Raw genomic sequence first — 6,629 nt, 5'->3', positions numbered from 1 at the left:
TCAAGTAGGTAATCATGGAGTCATTTGAGGAGGCATTATCAACAGTCATGGTGAAGACTCTCTCAATACCCCAAGCATGCAAACATGACTCAATGACTTTACCAACACTCTCTCCCTTGTGACTTGAAATTTGACAAAAGTTTATAATCATTTTTTGCAAAGTCCACTCACTATCAACGTAGTGTGTAGTTAGACACAAATAATTAATATTTTGCACGGATGTCCAACAATCAGTTGTTAGGCAAATCCTTTGACTGCCCTTACTAAATTCAGCCCTTAGTTTCTTCCTCTCTTCCAAGAAAAGTTGGTAAATGTCCTTAGCAATCGTAACACGGGAGGGGATAGAGAACCTAGGCTGCATCACTTGACAAAAATTCTTAAATCCTTCACCTTCAACAAACCTAAATGAAAGCTCATCTACAATCACCATTTTTGCTAACGCTTTTCTGCAATGCTCCTTGTTAAAGCCTATAGCAACAAGACTACTTCCAGTTTCAGTATTTGTTTAGAAACTCAGAGTTTTTTGCCTTTTGTCTTGGTTCCTATATAGGTATTTCTTGCATTGATTTTCTATGTGAACCTTCATACTACTGGTACCGTGTCTCTTACTATCACACACATATGTTGCTCCACAATAAATACACTTACACCTAGGCTCATTTGGATCCCCACCCTCTATGATTTTGAAATGATCCCAAACAGGAGACTTTTTTTGTGAATTCTTCCCCTTCTTATTGTCTTCCTCCTCTTTTTCGTTTTCAATTTTAGTGCCCAAATTAGGTACAGGGGTAGGGTTGGGTGTGGGAGTGGGCAAGGTAATGAGCTCTTTAGGCATAGAGACACTTTCTGTTTCAACAGAGGACTTGCAAGTGCTTTCAGAAGTTTTTGTCGGGTGGATGATAAATTTTTCCATCTAGCACGCAAGTAACCTAAAAAATAGATAACATATCACATTTTCAACGTCTAGTGAAAAGCCAACATATCACATATAAAAGCAACTTGTTCCTAACAGATTGTTCCTAACATATTGTTCCTAACAGATTGTTTCTAACATATCACATATAAAAGCAAACATATCACATATCAACTAGTCTCCTTCTAAACTTGTTCCTAACAGATTGTTTGTGCATATTACATATATATATATATATATATATATGTTGCATTGTTCGCGTGAAAGAAACTTAAACTATATTTTAACATTGAAGAAAGCAAGCAACACATGAATTCCAAACCGTTCTCTAACCTTTCTGTTTTCAATTGCTTTCTCTTCTTCCTGAATTCCAAACCAGAAACCAAAATCTTCAAAGTCTTCACTCTTCTTTAATCTTCCTTGGCTGGAAACAAACAAGTAGAAACAAAAAGATCCACTCACGAGCAGAGCCAGAAACAAACAAGCAGAAACAAAACCAGGCAATCAAAAACAGAAAACTCTAAGATTTATTAGATTTCAAGACATAATCAGCATTCAAAGTTAGGCTTTCATACAAATAAAAAAATTCAAAACGTGGAAGCCCTGCCACTATAAGGCTCTGTGCTGCAAAAAAATTCAAAACAACCCCAATTTTTGCCTATAAATACATTAACATCTGCATTGAAACATCAAGGCTAGAACTTACCAAGAGGCAGCAGCTCCTCCTCAAATGAACCTTCAGAAGAAAACGAGAGAGTAAGATTGCTAAATTGAACAAGAGGCAGTAGCTCCTCAGTCCTGCCCTGCGTCAAAATTCAACATGCAACCATTAATTCAGGCAGGAAAAATTCAACATGCAGCCATCAAGAGGTGGATTCGTGGACAACTGAAATGATAACAAAACTAAACCGGTGATAAAACAACAACAAAACTAAATGTTGAAATGTTGGACAACAAAACTAAAAACCTTCTTTCTCACGCTAAAAACGACAACAAAACTAAACCTTCTTTCTCATGGACGACTGAAATGTTGGAATTCCAAACCGGTGATAACACAACAAAGTTTATTTCTTTCTCATGCTTTTATTTCAGATTTGTGTTAATGTTGGTTTGGAGTCCAACACACATACGGTGAAAAAACAAAAAAACACGCAGATTGATCAACGTTGACAATCCGGTGCCAATCCAAAAAAACACATACGGTGACAATCCGGTGATAAGTTGATAACACACATCAATCAAGCAAAAAAACACTTACGGTGAAAAAAAACTGGAAGATTGAGGCGGTGTGTGTGATTGGTTCTCTAACCTTTCTGTTTTCAATTGCTTTCTCTTCTTCCTGAATTCCAAACCAGAAACCAAAATCTTCAAAGTCTTCACTCTTCTTTAATCTTCCTTGGCTGGAAACAAACAAGTAGAAACAAAAAGATCCACTCACGAGCAGAGCCAGAAACAAACAAGCAGAAACAAAACCAGGCAATCAAAAACAGAAAACTCTAAGATTTATTAGATTTCAAGACATAATCAGCATTCAAAGTTAGGCTTTCATACAAATAAAAAAATTCAAAACGTGGAAGCCCTGCCACTATAAGGCTCTGTGCTGCAAAAAAATTCAAAACAACCCCAATTTTTGCCTATAAATACATTAACATCTGCATTGAAACATCAAGGCTAGAACTTACCAAGAGGCAGCAGCTCCTCCTCAAATGAACCTTCAGAAGAAAACGAGAGAGTAAGATTGCTAAATTGAACAAGAGGCAGTAGCTCCTCAGTCCTGCCCTGCGTCAAAATTCAACATGCAACCATTAATTCAGGCAGGAAAAATTCAACATGCAGCCATCAAGAGGTGGATTCGTGGACGACTGAAATGACAACAAAAATAAACCGGTGATAAAATGACAACAAAACTAAACGTTGAAATGTTGGACAACAAAACTAAAAAGCTTCTTTCTCATGCTAAAAATGACAACAAAACTAAACCTTCTTTCTCATGGACAACTGAAATGTTGGAATTCCAAATCAGTGATAACACAACAAATTTTATTTCTTTCTCATGCTTTTATTTCAGATTTGTGTTAATGTTGGTTTGGAGTCCAACACACATACGGTGAAAAAACAAAAAAACACGCAGATTGATCAACGTTGACAATCCGGTGCCAATCCAAAAAAACACATACGGTGACAATCCGGTGATAAGTTGATAACACACATCAATCAAGCAAAAAAACACTTACGGTGAAAAAAAACTGGAAGATTGAGGCGGTGTGTGTGATTGCGAAGGCTGGGACTGGGAGGCTGGGACTGGCGGCGGTGACTGTTGACTAGGAGGCTAGGACTGGCGGCGGCGAGTGGCGACTAGGAGGCTGGGACGGGCGGCGGCGAGTGGCGACTGGGTGGGTGGGAGGAAGGAAAAATGACACTGAAGAGTGAAAGAATCTGGGGGATTAGGAATTTAGGGTTACTCTGAGTTCTGACTCTCACTCACACGACAAAGACAAACGACACAAGTCACAGTGTCACACAACAACACATTACTCTGTCTCTCATTAGTAATTAAACGGCCGGGTCGGGGCAACTCGGGTGAGCAGTTGCCCCACCCGCGGCCCAACCCGTAAATTGCGGGTTGGGCCTATTATAATCCGAAAATTTAAAAAAAAAAAATTTAACCCAACATTTTCGGGTAGGCTCGGGTAGGGTCGGGCGGGTTTGTCGGGTTCGGGTTCAATTCTTACGCCCCTAGTCAGGGCAGCTCAAGGGTAAGGCTTGTAGGGCCATTGCCTTAGGCCCCCAATGAACTAAGGGCCCATCTTGCTGATTCTTTGTTTTTGTTGTAACAATTTTTTAGGAAAAAGAAATCTAACTGTGTAAATTTTCTAGTGTATTTAAGTGAACTAAACTCCGAAATTTAATTGTGATTTGGGAAAATAAAAGATTGTAATCAAGATGGAGCATAATCCCAAGAAATAGTAATTGCTACTGATATTTTACATATTATTGCCACTTAATTTTCTTCATATGAGATATTGATATTTCTTATTTTTCACTAAACACCGAGATTTCTCTTCCTCTCAAAGGAAACACAACCTCCAACAACACAATTTTCATTCCTTCCATCTCAACATTCATTCCAACGCTATTAAAAAATTTTAAAAGAAATTCCATCAGTACAATTTGAAGGTTTTTAGTTCAATATTTAAATAATTTTGTGCTAGTTTTATTATTCTTAATTTTGTCTTTGAGACTCATTTCATATTTTTATCTATTGTCTTGTTTATGGATAAAAGTTTTGTTATTTGTCTAACATAAATTACAAATATAATAATCTGTATACGAGGAATTTAGGAGAAAAAGTTTAAGAGCAGAAAATTTTATTGAATCCTAAAGAGGAGCTGTTGATTAGTTTCTAACTAGCAAAAAAAAAAAAAAGAAAGAATCTGATGAACAGACAAAGTTTAGTAGCTGAAACATATAAATTAAGAGTATCATGTTCGTAGAAAAAAATACATACCAATAAAGTAAATTAACTTGTACTTGAAATCCACAATGTAACAGAAATTATTAAATTGATTAGTCAAATGAACTACTAAATTTAAGATATATATTAGCAAATCTTGAATAAAAAATTTAATCATGATTTTTCCGTTTAAAAAACAAAAGAAAATATGTTAAATATAAAATTACATATAATTTTTCAAAAGGTCTATTTACACAATTTCGCTTAAAGCCTCGAGTCGCTGACCTTGGCTATCGATATTTGATATTTTGACGGTTTCACCGATGCATCTTAATCTAGCTTATAACGTAATCGTTTCGACTTGACCCCGTGATGTGGTGGATTAATTTTGATAGTAGTTGTCACAAACCATTAGGTAAATTCACCCTTACAAACTCAGCACGAAAGGGAAGGAGATATAAGCACTAATCATCTTACTTATTCCATGTGAAACTCTTATAGTATCTAACAAAAGGATACTTAGAGAAAGTACTATTACGAAACTTTGAAATACCGGAGGCCAAGCCAATACTGACACTATTGGCCCAACACTTCAAACTCTAGATAAAACAAAACACAAGGAAAAAAATAGAGAATTTACAGGGTGCATGAGTCTAAACTTTTATTTTTTATTCTTAATAAATACCTTTCTGTTAGTGTAATTATTTGACTAGAAAGATTATGAATCAAGAGTAAACGGTAAAAATCATGACTTATAATTACCCTAAAATAAACACCTGATCTAATTGATTGGCCCAATACTTAAATGTCCTGAGAAAAAAATTCTCCAATCTCTCTCATCACTTTCTAAGAGATCATAACTTGATAGAAAAAAAAATCAAGATTTTCGTGTCCAAAACTTTTTGGGCAAACAGTAAGTTGTCACACTTTCACAATCATTGATTTTCCCTTTTTTTTTTCCGGATAATTATCACACTTGTTCTTTTTTAAGTCATTTGTCTTAAAGATGTTCAACTAATTAAGATAATTAATTTTCACTGCATAATTTTCAGTTCTTGCTCAACGAAACTATCATCCTATAATTAGAGAAGGTAAGTACTAATTTAGAATTTATTATATTCAACCAGCCTTTATTAATCACGAGCTATAAAGTAATACAACATCATGCTTAAGAGGCATATCATGATCTCATCGATCCTTATTACATGCGAATGGCTTTATTATTTGTATTTCACGACGTAGCCAAGGGCATATATGCATGCACTTTCTTACTTAGTTTTGTGTTTCGTCGCCCCCATAACCACCACCATAGCCTCCTTTGCCACCATAACCGCCTTTGCCGCCATAGCTTCCTCCATAACCACCTTTTCCGCCATAACTTCCTCCATATCCACCTTTTCCTCCGTAGCTCCTTCCGTAACCGCCTTTGCGGCCGCCATAACCACCTCCATAACCACCTTTTCCGCCACCATAACTGCCACCGTAGCCACCTTTGCCACCACCATAACTACCATATCCTCCCATTTTTGAACCCTCTACTGTTTTCTCTTCGGTGCTAGCATCCACTGCGAAGGTAAATGATTTCAAAATGTTGGATTTTAATTAAATGCCGAAATTTGCTTAATTGATTATCATTTTTTTTAATAAGCTCTGAGAAGGAATAACTGGTATCAAAGATGATTATTAACACATCTAACTAGGTTAGCCCCGTTAACAAACTCGTCATGTACCAAATTCTTAACCAATTTATTAATGAAAAAGAAAAAAAAATATAAGAAAGTTAATCAGAAAACCAAAAGGAAAAAGAATGTCACGTGAGAATACAATAATTTGCTTAATTGATTAACTACCAAAGTATAATAGTATTGTAATTTCGTCCAAATAATACATCTACACTATTATTATCCCATGTTTTGTTTTCTCTAGATTACTTTGTGCATGTTCTTTACGCAACTTAAGTTGAAAACTTATAAAACGAAATTTTTATGTGAGAGAAATCACTGTAACAAAAAAGTTTGAGTGATTCGAGTTGTAAAAAGAAAATGCTCAAATGTATTTACTTTGCATGCTTTCAATTAAAATTCTTAAATATTTTTAGTATGGTATTTTGAGTTTTAACTGTGCTTTCAGTAAATTTAAAAAACTTGTGTATACTTATACCCCTTCTTAGCCAACAAAAAAGTAATTAAATTACTTTAGTTATATCTACTTATACTACAAATTATTTTTCATTCAAATTTAACCGTCATCATCAATTTGGGG

Source organism: Morus notabilis, unplaced genomic scaffold, assembly GCF_000414095.1.
Source record: "Morus notabilis unplaced genomic scaffold, ASM41409v2 Scaffold1007, whole genome shotgun sequence".
In the NCBI taxonomy this organism is placed as follows: domain Eukaryota; kingdom Viridiplantae; phylum Streptophyta; class Magnoliopsida; order Rosales; family Moraceae; genus Morus; species Morus notabilis.
This window is presented reverse-complemented; position numbering follows the sequence as displayed.